We start from the raw sequence: 19091 nt of genomic DNA, 5'->3' as shown, positions 1-19091 counted from the left end.
TTGTTTCCCTCTATTTCTCTGCATTCTTCATTTAAGAAGGTCTTCTTATGTTTCCTTGCTATTCTCTGGAACCCTGCATTCAGTTTAGGGTATCTTTAATTTTCTCCCTTGCCTTTTGCTTCTCTTCTTTTCTCAGCTACTTACAAATGCAAAGCCTTCTCAGACCATTTTGCCCTTACTCATTTTTCTTTTGGTGGTTTAGGTCACTGCCTCCTGTACAATGTTACCAACCTCTGTCCTTCGTTCTTCAGACACTCTCTTCCAGATCTAATCTCTTGAAACTACTCATCTCCTGTGCTGAATAATATAAGGGATTTGATTAGGTCATGCCTAAATGGTCTAGTGGCTGTCCCTACTTTCTCAGATGGTAAAGAATCCGCCTGCAACGCAGGTGACTCAGTTTCAATCCCTGGGTCAGGAAGATCCCCTGGAGAAGAGAATGGCAACCCACCCCAGTATTCTTGCGTGGGAAATCCCAGGGACAGAGGAGCCTGGTGGGCTATGGCCCATGGGGTCACAAAGAGTTGGACACAACTGAATGACTGACCCTTTGCAATAAGGAGCTTATCATCTGAATCATGGTCAGCTCCAGGTCTTGTTTTTACTCTCTGTATAGAGTTTCTCCATCTTTGGCTACAAAGAACATAATCAATCTGATTTCAGTGTTTACCATCTGGTAATGTCTAAACAAATGGATATTACACTGTCATTTTTAATTTTGCATTCAAGTACTGCATTTTGGACTCTTTTGTTGACCATGAGGGTTCTTCCATTTCTTCTAATGTATTCTTGCCCAAAGTAGTAGATATAACGGTCATCTGAATTAAATTCACCCAATTCCCATCAATTTTAGTTCACTGATTCCTAAGAGGATAGTGCCTCTCCTGCTTGACCACATCTAATTTATCTTGATTCGTAGACCTAACATTTCAGGTTCTTATGCAATATTGTTTTTTACAGCGCTCGGCTTCACTTTCACCACCAGACACATCCACACCTGAACGTTATTTGAGTTTGGTCCAGCTGCTTCATTCTTACTGGAGCTATTTTTAATGGCTTTCTGCTCTTCCCCCGTAGCATACTGGATACCTTCTGACCTGGGGGGCTCATCTTGTGGAGTCATATCTTTTGCCATTTCATACTGTCCATGGGGTTCTCCAGGCAATAATACTAAAGTGAGCTGCCAATTCCCTCTCCAGTGGACAATGTTTTGTCAGAGTCTTCATTATTATCCATCTATTTCAGGTGGCCCCGCACAGAATGGCCCATAGCTTCACTGAGTTACACAAACCCTTTCACCATGACAAGACTGTAATCCATGGAGAGGAAAATTCTAAGTTGTATCTGACACATTGGTGATCCCAATGACTGTAACCCATCTCCTCTGTTCATGGGATTTTTCATCAAGAATACAGGAATGGCCTTCTCTCTCCTTCTCCAGGGTATCTTCCTGACCCAGGGATTGAGTCCATGTCTGCACTGCAGACATCCTGCATTACAGGTGGATAGTTCACCACTGTGCCACCCAGGCTTCCCATTAAATCTGTAAAGACCAATTAATAAATCTAGTAAAAGTGGCAAATAATATTTTTTTTAATTTTTATTTTTACTTTATTTTACTTTACAATACTGTATTGGTTTTGCCATACATTGACATGAATCCACCACGGGTGTACATTAGTTCCCAAACATGAACCCCCCTCCCACCTCCCTCCCCACAACATCCCTCTGGGTCATCCCTGTGCACCAGCCCCAAGCATGCTGTATCCTGCGTCAGACATAGACTGGTGATTCGATTCTTACATGATACTATACAAGTTTCAATGCCATTCTCCCAAATCATCCCACCCTCTCCCTCTCCCTCTGAGTCCAAAAGTCCACTGTACACATCTGTGTCTTTTTTGCTGTCTTGCAAACAAGGTCATCATTGCCATCTTTCTAAATTCCATATATATGTGTTAGTATATTGTACTGGTGTTTTTCTTCCTGGCTTACTTCACTCTGTATAATCGGCTCCAGTTTCATCCATCTCATCAGAACTGATTCAAATGTATTCTTTGTAATGGCTGAGTAATACTCCATTGTGTATATGTACCACAGCTTTCTTATCCATTCATCTGCTGATGGACATCTAGGTTGTTTCCATGTCCTGGCTATTATAAACAGTGCTGCGATGAACATTGGGGTACATGTGTCTCCTTCAATCCTGGTTTCCTCGGTGTGTATGCCCAGCAGTGGGATTGCTGGGTCATATGGCAGTTCTATTTGCAATTTTTTAAGGAATCTCCACACTGTTCTCCATAGTGGTTGCACGAGTTTGCATTCCCACCAACAGTGTAGGAGGGTTCCCTTTTCTCCACACCCTCTCCAGCATTTATTGCTTGCAGATTTTTGGATCGCAGCCATTCTGACTGGTGTGAAGTGGTGCATCATTGTGGTTTTGATTTGCATTTCTCTAATAATGAGTGATGTTGAGCATCTTTTCATGTGTTTGTTAGCCATCCATATGTCTTCTTTGGAGAAATGTCTATTTAGTTCTTTGGCCCATTTTTTGATTGGGTCACTTATTTTTCTGGAATTGAGTTGCATAAGTTGCTTGTATATTTTTGAGATTAGTTGTTTGTCAGTTGTTTCATTTGCTATTATTTTCTCCCATTCAGAAGGCTGTCTTTTCACCTTGCTTATATTAAATATAATATTTAAATATATAAATTTACATTTAAATTTATATTAAAATATTTAATATAATTAAATAAATTTAAATTTATATTAAAGATTAATATATAATATTTTAATATGTTAGAATGTATCTTTCTAATATTTGATAGTTGAAGCAGTCAAAAGCAATACTATAGAGAATATAGAAATAGAATAAAAAGATTAATGTGAATGTAGATAAGATTGTACCTAACCATTACACAAAACACATTTTCAAGCCAAGATTTTTTGTGTTTTAATTATTATTGGTCAATTCCAATTTCATACTGTCAGCCTCAATCTATTTTAAACACTGACTTCATACAGACTACAGTCTTTCTTCAAAAAGTGACTAAAGAGAAATTGATAAGAAAAGGAAGACTGGGAAACAACTTATGTTTGTGAATAAAAAATATGTTACTAAAAATATGTGAGTTTCGAAGAAATGATAAAAGATGAAGCAGATGACTAAAATTGAAAACTAAAAATATTATGTGTCAAGCTGATGAAATTCAGACAAAGTAGCTCATACAAGAAAAATCTGTATCCTTAAATATTTGTATTGTAAAAGAAAAGGTGCTTGAAATTAAAACGTGAAATTAAACTTCTTACAACCAAAGAAGTAAAAGTGATCCATTAATCTCCAAATTTAATGCAATCTCTATCAAATATCCACATGTTCCCAGAGAAGTAGAATAAATAATCCCATAATTAAATAGAACCACAAAAGATCCCAAATTGCCAAAGCAATCTTGAGAAAAAACAACAAAGTTAAATATATCACAATCCCAGACTTCAGACTAGACACAAAGCTACAATTATCAAAACTAGTATCTGTTGCATTGGCACAACAGATATATAGAACAATGCAACAGAATGGAGAGCCCAGAAATAAACCCACATAAAGGTCAATTCATCCAAAACAAAGGAAGTGTGAATATGCAACGGAGAAAAAACAGCCTTTTCAATAAATGGTGCTAAGAAAACAAGACAGCTACATTTAAAAGAATGAATTTAGAACACTTCCTCACACCATATACAAAAAGAAGTTCAAAATATATTAAAGATCTAAATGAGAGGCCTGAAATCATAACAATCCTAGAGGAAAACATGGGCCAAGCACTCTTTGACATATATAATAGCATTATTTTTTTGTCTGTTTCCTAAGGCAAAGGAAATAAAACAAAAGTAAACAAATGAGACCTAATTAAACTGAAAAGCTTTTCCACAGGAAAGGAAATAATCAAGAAAGCAGACAACCTACTGAATAAATGTTTGCAAATCATACTGCCAGCAAAGTGTTAATATTCAAAATACATAAACAGATCAATACAAAAAGGCAATACAAGCCAAAAATGGACAGAATCTTTTGACATATTTTTGCAAAAAAGAAACATATATGGCAAACAGGCACATGAAAGGATGCTCAATATCACTAATTATTTGGGAAATGAAAATCAAAACTAAGGTATCACCTCACACCAGTGAAAACGGCTATGGTCAAAAAGTCTATAAATAGCAAACGTCAGAAAGGATGTGAGAACAGAGAATCCTCTTACACTGTTATGTGCCTGCACGCATGCTCAGTCACTCCAGTCATGACCGACTCTCTGTGTCTGTGACAAGGGACCATAGCCCTCCAGGCTCCTCTGTTCATGGGATTCTACAGGCAAGAAGACTAGAGTGGGTTGCCATTCCCTCCTCCAGGGGATTTTCCCCACCCAGGGATCGAACCTGCATCTCCTACACTGCAAGGGGATTCTTTTCCATTGAGCCAGCAGGAAAGCAACCTACACTGTGGGTGGGAATGTAAATTGGTGCAGCCATTCTATAAAACACTAGGGAGTTCACTCAAAAAGCTAAAAATAGTACTATCATATGGTCCAACAATGCCATCCCTGGGTATATATCTGGAAAAAATGAAAACACTAATTTGAAAGGACACATGCACTTCTATGTTCATAACAGCACTATTTATAATAGCCAAGATGCAGCAGGAAGCGAAGTGCTAATCAACAGATGAATGGATATGGAAGATGTGCCATATATATGAATATTACTCAGCCATAAAAAGAATGAAATTCTTCCACTTGTAGCAACATGGATGGACATAGAGAATGCTATGTTTAGTGAAGCAAAGGCGGAGAGAAAGACAAATATTGTATGAAATCACTTCTTCATGGAATCTGAAAAATAATACAAAGTAATGTATACACAAAAACAGAAACATACTCACAAATGAGGAAAATAAACTTGTGCTTACCAAAGGAGAGAGGGAAAGGAAGAAAGACAATTTAGGGGTATGGGATATAAAGGTAAAAACTATCACACATTAAAGGAAGCAGAAATGGTACACTGCAGGACAGAGAATGGTAGCCGTTCCAGTTTAATGATTTTAAGGGAGTGTGATCTGCAAAAATACTGTATGCTGTACACCTGAAACTAATGTAAAATTGTAAGTCAACAATAACTCAAAAAAATAAAAAATTAAAAGCAAAGAAGTAAAGAAAACCAGAATGAGCATAGATGTTAAATGAAAGAAAATAAGAAAAATATAAGAAAGAAAGATGAGTATGTTTCATTCACCATTTGTAACAATAAATTTGTTTGCTTATCATTGTAAACAATTTTAAAAAATATAGTATAAAAATGATAAATTTGTTTATTTTTTCCTATTTTGCAACATTTTGGAAAATACCATTGTTTTACTAATCCTGCACATAAGAAAAGTAGATAAACTTTGAATGTTATGGGTACTGCAATTAGATAGGAGAAACTATTTCCAGATATTATCTTGCTTGTACTAACTGATTTAATTTGATTAATCTCATTCCAAAGCTTTCCATATTTTATAATGCTTTGTTTTCAAAAATCATGTATATTGCAGTAACATGGATGGATCTAGAGATTGTCATACTGAGTGAAGTAAGTCAGACAGAGACAGACAAATATCATACAACGTGGCTTATATGTGGAACCTAACTGAATATAATTTATTTAAATTTAATTCAGATGATCATTATATCTGCTACTGTGGACAAGAATCCCCTGGAAGAAGTGGAGAAGCCCTCATAGTCAACAAAAGAGTCTTGGTGCAATACTTGGTACAGTACTTGGTGCAATCTCAAAAATGACAGAATGATCTTGGTTCATTTCCAAGGCAAACCATTCAACACGGCAGTAATCCAAGTCTAGGCCCCAATCACTAATGCCAAAGAAACTAACACTGACCAGTTCTATGAAGACCTACAAGACCTTCTAGAGCGAACACCAACAAAAGATGTCCTTTTCATCATACGGGACTAGAATGCAAAAGTTGGAAGTCAAGAGATACCTGGAATAATAGGTAAATTTGGTCTTGAAGTACAAAATAAAGCAACGCAGAGGCTAACTGAGTTTTGTCAAGAGAACACACTGGTCACAGCAGACACAGTTTTCCAACAGGACAAGAGACAACTCTACACATGGACATCATCAGATGGTCAATACTGAAATCAGATTGATTATATTGTTTGCAAGCGAAGATGGAAAAGCTCTATAGAGTCAGCAAAAACAAGACTTGGAGCTGACTGTGGCTCAGATCATGAGGTCCTTACTATAAAATTCAGGCTTAAATTGAAAAAAGTAGGGAAAACTGTTAGGCCATTCAGGTATGATCTAAATCAAACCCCTTATGATTATAAAGTGGAGGTGATTAATAGATTTAAAGGATTAGATCCAGTAGACAGAGTGCCTGAAGAACTATAGATGGAGGTTCATAACATTGTAAAAGAGGTGGTGACCAAAACCATCCCTAAGAAAAAGAAATGCAAGAAGGTAGTGATATGGGGAGGCTTTACACATAGCTGAGGAAAGAAGAGAAGTGAAAGGCAAGGGAGAAAGGGAAAGATATACCCAGTTGAATGCAGAGTTTCAAAGAATAGCAAAGAGATAAGAAAGCCTTCTTTAAATGAACAATGAAAAGAAATAGAGGAAAACAATAGAATGGGAATGACTAGAAATCTCTTCAAGAAAATTGGAGATATCAAGGGAATATTTCATGCAAGGATGGACAGAAGCAATAGGGGCTGAACTGAAGTAGATGAGATTAAGAAGAAGTGTCAAGAATATACAGAAAAGCTATACCAAAAACGTCTTACTGACCCAATAACCATGATGGTGCAGTCATTCACCCAGAGCCAACTATCCTGGTGTATGAATTCAAGTGGGATTTAGGAAGCATTACTACAAACAAAGCTAACGGAGGTGATGGAATCCCAGCTGAGATATTTCAAATCCTAAAAGATGGTTAATTCACATAAAGTGTTGCACTCAATATGTCAGCAAATTTGGAAAACTCAGTGGCCACAGGACTGGAAAAGTCACTTTTAATTTCAATCTCAAAGAAGGGCAATGCCAAAGAATGTTCACTACTGTACAATTGTGCTCATTGCACATGCTAGCAAGATTAAGGTCAAAATCCTTCAAACTAGGCTTCAGCAGTACCTGAACCAAGAACTTCCAGATGTATAATTTGGGTTTCAAAAAGTCAGAGGAAACACACATCAAATTGTCAACACTCTCTAGATCATAGAGAAAGCAAGAGAATTCCAGATAAACATCTACTTCTACTTCATTGACTACTCTAAAGCCTATGATTGAGTGGATCACAAAAACTGGGAAATTTTAAAAGGATGAGGAATACTAGACCACCTTACCGGTCTGCTGAGAAACTTGTATGTAGGCCAAGTTCATATCCATTGAGTCAGTGATGCTCAGTGATGCTATCTAACCATCTCATTGTATGCCACCCTCCTCTCCTTTTACCTTCAATCTTTCCCAGCATAAGGGTCTTTTCCAAGGAGAGAGTTGTTCCTGTCAGGTAGCCAAAGTATTAGAACTTCACCTTCAACAACAGTCCTTTCAATGAATATTTAGGGTTGATTTCTTATAGGATTGACTAGTTTGATCTACATGAAATCCAAGGAACTCTCAAGAGTCTTTTCCAGCACCACAATTTGAAAGTATCAATTCTTCAGCCTTCAGCCTTCTTTTCTTTATTTCTTTGGTCCAGTTCTCACATTCATTCATGACTACTGGAAAAAACATAGCTTTCAATATGGACCTCTGTCAGCAAATTGATGTCTTTGTATTTTAATATGCTATATAGGTTTGTCATAGCTTTTTGTTCAAGCAGCAAGTGTCTTTTAATTTCATGGCTGCAGTCACCATGCCCAGTGATTTTGAAGCCCAAGAAAATATGCAGAGTACATCACGTACAATACCACACTGGATGAATCACAAGCTGCAATCAAGATTGCTGGGAGAAATATCAACAACTTCAGATATACAGATAATACCACTCTAATGGCAGAAAGGAGGAGTAATTAAATATCCTCTTGATGAGAGTGAAAGAGGAAAGTGAAAAAGCTAGCTTAAAACTCAACATTCAAAAACCTTGGATCATGGCATCCAGTGCCATCACTTCCAGGCAAATAGAAGGGGAAAACAGTGATAGATTTTATCTCTCTGAGTGCCAAAATCACTGTGGGCAGTGACGACTGCAGCCATGAAATCAAAAGACACTGAAATCAAAAGGACTGATGCTGAAGCTGAAGCGCCAATATTCTGGCCACCTAACGAGAAGAATTAACTCATTGGAAAAGACCCTGATGTTGGGAAAGATTGAAGGCAGGAGGAGAGGGGACAACAGAGGATGAGATGGTTGGATGGCATCACTGACTCAATGGACATGAGTTTGAGCAGGCTCTGGGAGTTTGTGATGGACAGGAAAGCCTGGCGTGCTGCAGTCCATTGGGTCACAAAGAGTTGGACATGAGTGAGTGACTGAAGTGAGTCTGAGAGGCAAGGGAGGAGGGATAAATTGGAAGATTAGGATTGACATACTGAAGCGATTTAGCAGCAGCAGCAGCAGCAGCACACACTTCAATGTATAGATAAATAACTAGTATGGACCTACTGTATTGTACAGGAAATTCAAAACTCTGTAATGGCCTATTAGGGAAAAGAACCTAAAATAGAGTGGATATATACCTGAAACTGAACTGAATAATTTTCACAATATATTTTCAAGGGCTTAATCAAAGACTATAAGTAGAACTTGATTAACACCTATAACTATGCTACAACATAGACTCATCATTCTTAAATTAAAAATAACTATATAAAGAATAACATGTGCATTCATGTATTACATGGTTTTTGTAACTTTTTATGTGTAAAATTTATTGATGCTACACAAAAGTTTCATTTAATTTTCATTGTAAGAACAAACGTTGTTACCAAAGGGGAGAGAGAAGGGAGAATGAACAAATTATGGAATGGGATTAAAATATAAGAACTACTATGTATAAAGTTTAATAAACAAATAGGCATATTGTATAACACAGAGAATGAGAGTAATGTACAACTTCATACCCATCTTACTCATAACACCAATCAATTACCAGGGATACTAATTTTTCTTTAACCGCATTTTCATTTTCACCAAAACTAAAGAGCATTTGAGTCATTCCAGATGAATTAGTGAAAAACAAAGCACAAAAATAATTTAACAACTTATAGAAAGCAATCATTACAATCCTGATCTGGAAAGATGTTTAAGGAAGAATCTAGTAATTAACATATTTATTTATTTCACTTCTAAATAATTTAAAATTCTGTAACAGTCTGATAAAGGGAAGTTTACATTTTCCTTTTTAATCATTATATGTGTAATTTCATTTTCTTGCCTCAATGTGCTACTACTTCTACCAAAACTTTTTTAAAAAGGGGTGGGGAAACTGGTGAACACACTTGATTTTTTACCTATTTGAAACGAAATATTTTCAGAATGTCACCAATAATAATGGCGCAAAAGAAAGTGAAAGTCGATCAGTCCTGTCCAACTTTTTGTTACCCAAGGACTGTAGCCTGCCAGACTCCTCTGTCCATGGAATTCTCTAGGCAAGAATACTGGGGTGAGTAGCCCTTCCCTCCTCCATGGGATCTTCCCAATCCAGGGATCGAACCCAGGTCCCCTGCATTGCAGGCAGATTCTTTACCATCTGAACCACCAGGAAAGCCCAATGATAATGGTATTTGGGCTAGCTTTTGATTATTTTCTTCATAAAATTAATGAAATATTTCTAATTTCCTAATTTGCTCAGGGTTTGTTGTTGCTGTTAAATCACTAATAGATCTTTTTCTTGATTTAACTGATATATTCATTTAATGGTGCTTATATGTATGTACATGTACATATACACACAAACTATATATATGATATATAATACATACATATATACATATCATTCATATATTTGCTTTTGAAATATGTAATAATAGTAATATATTTTATATGGTATTTATATATTTATAGGTAGATAAATATACATATACATGCATAGATATTTGCATTTGTTTTGGTAATGTGGGGAGGATTTTACATACATATTTAAATGTGAGTCTAGGTTAAAATTTTCCTTTCTTACACTGTTTTTGTCATCAGGATGGCTATCAGGTTTTGCTAACTATATAAACTGTTGGTGTTGAGAGAGTCATTTCCTACAGAGGTTGATAAAAAGTCTAGGGGTCCCCAAGGAAAGAGGGATCTGGAGTTCTCAGGGAGAAAGAAAGGACAAACTTTTTTCCTCTACATTCCTTAGGATTATATAACAATAATGTATCCTGCTTGAGGACAGTCTCTGGAAAAACCTTCTGGCTAATCCTATTATCTTAAAGTGTAAATTATGGGAGTAGGTCTAGTGAGGTCTTTACAACCTCCAGACATTCTTTTGATTCACTGTAATAACTAATTGGAGAGTATATAGCTCCATGGCTAACACTAGCAAGGGGGTACTCTTTCTGCCCCCTCTGATGCTTATGTCAGAAGCTTTCTCTATCTCCTTTATACTTTAATAAAACTTTATTACACAAAAGCTCTGAGCAATCAAGCCTCTTCTCTGGCCCCAGATTGAATTCTCCTCCTCTAGAGGCCAAGAATCCCGGTGTCTTTGCATCGTTCAGCAACAACCTTTCATCTTGGGGGCTCGTGTGGAGTTCTGGACAAGGTAATGGATGCTTGGAGCTCTAATTCTTTGTTCTCCTAGAGAACACGTTTTCTGCTGTACTTCACTACTCTACGGTGTGCTTGTGTGAATGAATGAAATGCCCTGTGCAAAACAAGTGAGGAGCCCTGCTCTGTGGTTCTGCAGTGACCTCATACGGCTTATGGCAAAAGCCTGTCGCGGGTTCATATCGACCTGCCAATGCCAAGGCACCCAACGTCTCCTTCAGGGACCAACCAGAAATGGGCAAAGCATGTGGATCAAACTCTCTTTTCTCGGTCAAACTTTTTGGTCTCTTTGACCATTTCATAACTCCTTGGAAATTAGAAGTACAAACCTAACCGTCAGATCATAGACTTTCAAGGGACTTGTTATCTATGCTGTTACTGTGTACTGTTACTTAGGTCACAGGCTTGGATTGGTAGTCAGGAAGTGCTTAGCCTTGCTAGGCATGGAAAGTTTGGAAGCTAGATGGAGCTCTATCTCCAAGAGCATCTCTGAGGCTAAAGTTTACTCAGATTGGAACTACAATGGATTTTTTTTTCCCCCTTTGGTAACACTGGCCTTTAGTGGACCAGAGGAGACTCTTATACTGGTGTGGTGATGCTTAGGAGGCTCTTACACTGGTGTGGTGATGCTTGGAAGGAACATCTCAGTTTTATGTTCCTACCAGTCTTACTGTGGTCAGGAATATACTCAGGGTCATGCACAGGCACTCAGGTGATGAATCTTTCCCCCAGTGGTTTAGCCTGGGAGGCATTCCGGAAGGTTACTCTGATTGCACTCGGGTGGCATCAGAGGCAAGCAAGGTTTTAATGGTGAGGAGCTGGATGTCAGGAAAGCCATCAGGTCTACCCCTGGTGCATCCCCACCCCATCTCGGTGGTAGAACTGGGAGGGACGAGTATGTCACCTGCGTCAGTAAGGGACAGACTAAGTCCAACCAGGAAAGAAAAACTTTGGTGTAAAGTCTGTCTACACCCCCATCTAGAGCAGGGAGGGATGCCTCCGGTAGAAAGAGGGCACTGGTCGCTTTGTTTTCTCTCTTACAGATGGGAGCTAACAATTCCAGCCTCACTCTTTTGAACTGTATCCTGAAAAACTGGAATAGATTTGATCCCCAGGGTTTAAAGAAGACACACCTGGTCTTCCTATGTGATACTGCATGGCTGCGGTACCCACTGGAGGATGGCAAACAGTGGCCAGTTGGAGGGTCTCTTAAGTATAATACTGTTTTACAATTAGATCGGTTCTGTAGAAAACAAGGGAAATGGGTAGAAGTAGCCTATGTGTTGCCCTTTTTCTCTCTGCAAAATATGCCAGACTTATGTCCTAAAGGGTAGAGATCTGGATGTGACTCCTTCAGCTCCCTCCTGTCCTCCTACTTTGGTAGATGAGATGGAGGACAGGAGACAAAGAGTTAAAGAAAAGCAGGTTTCTCCAATCTATCCCTGGGATCCTATGCGCAGAGCAGCCAGAGAGACTGAGGAACAGCCACACAAGCTTTTGCCTCTTCATGAAGCACCCACCAGGAGAAATAATCAGTCTATGAGAGTTAATAAGCCTTTTTTCTTATCAAGAAATACAAAGAATCAAAAAAAAAAAAAAAAAGGAAATACAAAGAATCAAAGGGGACCTAGGAGACTATTTAGAGAACCCAGAAAAATATATTAGAGCTTTTAAAGGTGTTACTCTGCTTTATGACCTTACTTGGAAGGATGTGATGTATATCTTGGGACAAATGCTGACTCCCGACTAAAAGACTCAAGTTTTGGGAAAAGTGGTTGCTTATGGAGATGAACGGTTTGGTAATAAATCAGTAGGGAAGAGGGAAGAGGAGATAGCCACCCTCCCCACTGGGAATCAGGTGTTCCCAACTACAGAACCAGACTGGGATTACAACACAGCTAAAGGAAGATGGGATCAGAGTCATTTTGTCAGATGTATTCTTGAAGGACTGAGGCAGGTGCGTGCTAAGCCTTTAAATTATGGCAAATTGGCAGACACAGAACAGGAGGAGAAGGAAGCTCCTGGTAAATTCCTAGATAGACTGAGAGAAGCCCTTCGTAGATTCACTGAGATTGATCCCAAATATGAAGAGGGAAAAGTGAACTTAAAAGATAGATTTCCCACTCAGTCGGCTCCAAATATCCACTGTAAGCTATTAAAATAGGACCAAATCAGTCTTTGGATAATCTGTTACAACTGGCTCAGATAGTCTATTATGGTAGGGAATATGAGGAAAAGAAAGGCAGAAAAAGACAAAGGAACAGGCGGAAGCCCTCGCAATGGGTATGAGAACCATTCTTAAACAGCCTGAGAAAAATGCCCAGAGGGACCCAGGTGAAAAGGGATGGGCTTGCTATTACTGGGGAAAGGATGGGTACCTCAAACAGGATTGCCCTCAGGCATGCAAGCTGACCCCGGCTCCATGTCTGGTCTGCAAGGACCACACTGGAAGAGAGACTGCCCTCACAGGCATAGGTTTCAGGGGTCGGACTCTCAAGACAATCAGGACTGAAGGTGCCCAGGGGTCCCCAAACAGGCTCCCGTCCTAATTACACCTGAGGAACTCCGTGTATTAATAACTGTGGAGGGCCAATCAGTCGATTTCCTTTTAGATACTGGGGCAACTTACTCTGTGCTTACTGAAGCCCCTCCCCCACTTTCTTCCCAATCTGCTTTCATAATGGGACTGTCTGGATGAGCTAAAATGTATTACTTCAGTTGTTCTTTAAGCTATAACTGAGACTCTGTGCTATTTTCACACGAGTTTCTGATTGTGCCAGTCTCCTTCACCCCTTTTGGAGAGGGATATACTGAGCAAGGTCCATGCCTCTGTTTTCATGAATATGGAGCCTTCCCTTTCTCTCCCTTTAGTTGAACAAAATGTAAATCCTAGAGTATGGGCTGATGGAAAATCTGTGGGTTGAGCACAAAGTGCTATTCCTGTAGTTGTCAGGCTGAAAGACCCGCACTTATTTCCACATAAGAAGCAGTATCCACTGAAACCTGAAGTGTAGGAAGGGTTAAAACTAATCATTGAGAATTTAAAGGAGCAGGGACTATTAATTCCCTGTAACAGTCCATGCAACATTCTTATTTTGGGTATACAGAAATCAAATGTTAAATGGAGACTAGTTCGAGATTTACGAATAATAAATGAGGCTGTAGTTCCTTGACACCCCATGGTGCCTAATCCTTACACTTTATTGTCTGAAATTCCTGAATGAGCCAAATATTTCTCAGTGATTGATTTAAAAGATGCCTTCTATTCAGTGCCTTGGCAGAGGAAAGTCAATTTCTATTTGCCTTTGAGGACCCTAATGCAGCCAGCTTCTCAGTTAACCTGGACAGTTTTGCCCCAGGAATTTTGTGACAGTCCTCACTTATTTGGATAAAGTTTGTCATGGGATCTATGAAATTTTAATAGCTCCGAAGCGGAAAGAAAAGGTATGGCCTTGGGAGTTTTGACACAACCCTGAGGGCCTCACCAGCAACCTATTGCTTATCGAAGCAGAGAATTAGATGTAATTTCACCTGGATGGCCAAAATGCCTAAGAGTAATTGGGGCAGCAGCTTTATTAGCACCTGAAGCTTTAAAAATAATTAATGGATGAAACCTTACTGTACTGACTTCTCATGATATGAGCGGAATCTTAAATTCTAAGGTTAATATTTCGATGACAGACAGCAGGCTTCTTAAATATCAGTCATTGTTGTTAGAAGGACCAGTAACTAAGCTTAAAGTTTGTGGAAATTTAAATCCTGCCACTTTTCTTCCTGAGAAGGAAAATGAAACACCTGATCGCGATTGTCCCCAATTTCTAACTTTAAACTATGCAGCTCGGGAAGATCTAATGGATACCCCATTAGACAATCCTGACATGGAAATATTTACAGATGACAGTTCTTTTGTTCAGGATGGAAAGCGTAAAACAGGTTACGCCATGGTTACTGCTGAACAGGTTTTAGAAGCAAAATCTCTCCCCCAGGGAACCAGTGATCAGTTAGCAGAGCTTGTGGCTCTGACCTGAGCTCCAGAGTTAAGCAAAGGGCAGCAGGTAAATATCTACACTGATTCTAAGTATGTTTATTTGACTTTACATGCTCATGCTGCAATATAGAAAGAAAGGCAGTTTAAAACAGCAACAGGAAAAGCTATTAAACATTTCAGAGAGATCAAGAGACTTTTAACTGCTATATGGTGTTCTAAAGAAGTAGCTGTTATGCATTGCAAAGGGCACAGCAGGGATGGGAGTAAAGTAGCTAATGGTAATCAGTTGGCTGACTGTCAAGCCAGAAAAGTCATGAAGCCCCTTCACTACAGATGCCTTTGATCTGGACAGGTCCTGTGGAACAGGAAAAACCACAATATACTGAGGAAGAATTAGAAAGATATGAGAAAAGAGGAGCATAGATTACTGATAAAGGATGGTTACCTCTGAGGATGGACGATTAATAATTCCTGAAAGTGCTCGATGGAAAATTCTTAAGGGTTTACACCAGAGTTTTCATTAGGGTGCAGAGAATACTTACCAGATGGCTTCTCATTTGTTTGAAGGTAAAAATGCAATGAAAACTTTAAAGAACATTATCAAAAGGTGTGAGGTTTGTCAGAAAAATAACCTAAAGACTGAAAAGCTAGCAAAATCTGGGTTACAGTGAAGTGGAAAGTATCCTGGAGAGGACTGGGAAATTGATTTTACTCATATGCCAAAAGCTAATGGCTATTCTTGTTTACAAGTTTGGGTGGATACTTTTACTGGATGGATTGAGGCTTTTCCCTGTCGAAGAGAGCAGGCTAAGGAGGTTATACAGATTTTAATCCATGAAATTATCCCCTGCTGTAACTCAGCTGCTTTAACGCTGCTGTCTAAGGCTCTAGGAATAGAGTATCACTTACACTGATCCTGGAGACTCCAATCCTCAGGAAAGGTTGAAAAAGCTAATAACATTATCAAAAAACATCTGCGCAAATTAACTCAAGAAATGCAGGACATTTGGGTTAAAGTCCTACCCACAGCTTGAGAAACCTGTATGCAGGTCAGGAAGCAACAGTTAGAACTGGACATGGAAAAACAGACTGGTTCCAAATAGGAAAAGGAGTACGTCAAGGCTGTATATTGTCACCCTGCTTATTTAACTTACATGCAGAGTACATCATGAGAAATGCTGGGCTGGAAGAAGCACAAGCTAGAATCAAGATTGCTGGGAGAAATAGCAATAACCTCATATATGCAGATGACACCACCCTTATGGCAGAAAGTGAAGAAGAACTAAAAAGCCTCTTGATGAAAGTTGAAAGAGGAGAGTGAAAAAGTTGACTTAAAGCTCAACATTCAGAAAATGAAGATCATGGCATCTGGTCCCATCACTTCATGGGAAATAGATGGGGTAACAGTGGAAACAGTGTCAGACTTTATCTTTTTGGGCTCCAAAATCACTGCAGATGGTGATTGCAGCCATGAAATTAAAAGACTTTTACTCCTTGGAAGAAAATTTATGACCAACCTAGAGAGCATATTGAAAAGCAGAGACATTACTTTGCCAACAAAGGTCTGTTTAGTCAAGGCTATGGTTTTCCCAGTGGTCATGTATGGATTTGAGAGTTGGACCATGAAGAAAGCTGAGTGCCGAAGAATTGATGCTTTTGAACTGCGGTGTTGGAGAAGACTCTTGAGAGTCCCTTGGACTGCAAGGAGATCCAACCAGTCCATTCTAAAGGAGATCAGTCCTGGGTGTTCTTTGGAAGGAATGATGCTAAAGCTGAAACTCCAGTACTTTGGCCACCTCATGCGAAGAGTTGACTCATTGGAAAAGACTCTGATGCTGGGAGGGATTGGGGGAAGGAAGAGAAGGGGACGACAGAGGATGAGATGGCTGGATGGCATCACCGACTCGATGGACATGAGTTTGAGTGAACTCTGGAAGTTGGTAATGGACAGGAAGGCCTGGCATGCTGCAATTCATGGGGTCGCAAAGAGTCAGACACAACTGAGTGACTGAACTGAACTGAACTGAACATAGTTTTAATGAGGGCTCGGACTGCCCCTAAATGGAGGGACTGTCCCCCTTTGAATGTATTTATGGAAGGCCTTTCTTACGCATATTGTTATAGACCCCAAAGCCTTGGAATTAACTAATTATGTAACTCAGCTCTCAGGTTTTCAACAGGCATTAACAGAACTCTAGTAGATGGCTCCTGAGTCAAGCAAGCCTCTATTTGAGCCAGGAATTGAGGTCCGCATAAAAACACTGGGGGCTGGGGGCCCATCTCTTGAGCCCCTCTGGGAAGGCCCTTGCCAGGTTATTCTTTCTTCTCCCACAGCTGTCGAAGTGTGAGGAACTGATTCGTGGGTACATCACACTCAAGTTAAGAGGTAGCACCCGGACCAGAACTAAGTGACTTCATTTTATGTCTTTACTTTCTATGCTTTGACTTTGCACTTTTCAGATGGGCCTGATAATCTATGTAAGCCTATGTATGGTATGCTGACTCCAAAAATCCTGAGTCTGCTGTTTGATCCTCAAGACAATGCCTTCCTGTCCTGGGCTCACTCCTATGCAGCATTTCACAGTCAGTTTAACTGCTGGGTGTATGGAGCACTCCCCTCTTCATCAGTGGAAGGCTTCCCATGGTGGACATCGCCACTTCAAGGAAAAGACTTTCTCCAAGTCTGCAAATACTTTCAATAACTATCGCATGCGGTGCCTCTTCTTAAACTGATGATATCTAACAATCCTCAGATGGACTGATGTAACTCTGGATATAATATGACTTTTAATTTTGATTTTAACTTGTTTTAAGGATTATTTTGCCTTGCATCTGTAACTGTATAACTGGATTTGTTTCTAGTCACATGAAGGCCTTTAAGTTACAAATGGTTGTCCAACCTCCTAAGAGTGCCACAGCCTCTTCCAAATATTATTTAGGGCCCCTGGATCAGAGACCCTCAATATGAGGGTTAGGAAAATATGTTTCCTCAACAATTTAGGGACCAAACACCTAAATAGCAGGAAGTAATTATGGGATGAAAAGGACCCCCCTTTCGCTTGGCAACAGAATTCTCCTCAAAGAAAAGAGGCGAATGAGAGAGTCATTTCCTAGGCAGATTGATAAAAAGTCTAAGGGTCCCCAAGGAGAGAGGGGTCTGGAGTTCTCAAGGAGGAAGAAAGGACACGCTTTTTTTCCTCTACATTCCTGAGGTTTATGTAACAATAATGTATCCTGCTTGAAGACAGTCTCTGGAAAAAACCTTCTGGCTAATCCTATTATCTTAAAACGTAAATTATGGGACTAGGCCTAGTGAGGTGTTCTTCACTAGACATTCTTCCTCCAGACATTGTTTTGATTCTCTGTAATAACTAATTAGAGAGTATATAACTCCATGGCTAACACTAGCAAGGGGGTACTCTTTCTGTCCCCTTCTGATGCCTATGTCAGACACTTTCCCTATCTCCTTTATACTTTAATAAAACTTTATTACACTAAAGCTCTAAGAGATCAAGCCTCGTCTCTGGCCCTGGATTGAATTCTTCTCCTCCGGAAGCCGAGAATCCCGTCTTTGTGTCGTTCAGCAACAACCTTTCTGTGTTTAGTGACTAAGTCATGCCCGACTTTTGTAAACCTATGAACTGTAGCCCTCCAGGCTCCTCTGCCCATGGGATTTTCAAGGCAAGAATATTGGAATGGGTTGCTATTTCCTTCTCCAGGCTATCTTCCTGACCCAGGAATCAAACCCACATCTTCTGCATTACAGGTGGATTCTTTACCACTGAGCCACCTGAGAAGCCCTAACCATAAAAAGATTAGAGTGTAATTTTTATTTTATTCTCTGGAAGACTTTATGCAAGACTACATTTATTTCTTACTGGGTTGTTGGGTAGAACTTATTCATGAAGCCATCTAGCCTGGGTTTTCATTGTCAAAAACTTTTTGACTAATAATTCAAATAAACAGTAATTGGATTTCACTAGTGGTTATAGAAACATTCAAATTTTTAATTTCTTCTTGAATAAGAGCTTACTAAGTAATATTTTGTAGTGATTTTCCCATTTCATTTACATTTTCAAAGTTATTGGCATAATGTTCAAAATGTTCTTTTGGTGTCTAAAGCATCTATGGTTATAATAATCATTTTATTCTAATTATTAGATAATTATGCTTTCTCTGTTAATCTTTTTTTCTTGATCTTTTTCATCCATTTCTCTAAATTGTTTTCTAAATCTAATTGTTTTCTAAATCTATTTTCTAGATCATTTCAAAGTACCAACTTTGTCCATACTTTGTACATAGTTTCATGTTTTTAAATGTATTTTTTATTTCTTCCTTTATGTACTATTC

At 39.0% G+C, this 19091-nt stretch overlaps 1 protein-coding gene across 2 annotated transcripts in view; it reads right to left on the bottom strand.

The window, feature by feature from the left end:
• The window catches only part of TLL1 (tolloid like 1), a 314692-nt gene that overhangs the window by 101056 nt on the left and 194545 nt on the right, over nucleotides 1-19091 (bottom strand). The window lies entirely within an intron of this gene.

This window comes from Ovis canadensis, chromosome 17 (genome assembly GCF_042477335.2).
Source record: "Ovis canadensis isolate MfBH-ARS-UI-01 breed Bighorn chromosome 17, ARS-UI_OviCan_v2, whole genome shotgun sequence".
Lineage (NCBI taxonomy): Eukaryota > Metazoa > Chordata > Mammalia > Artiodactyla > Bovidae > Ovis > Ovis canadensis.
Note: the sequence above shows the minus strand (reverse complement) of the source record. Positions and strands in the feature narration are given on the sequence as shown.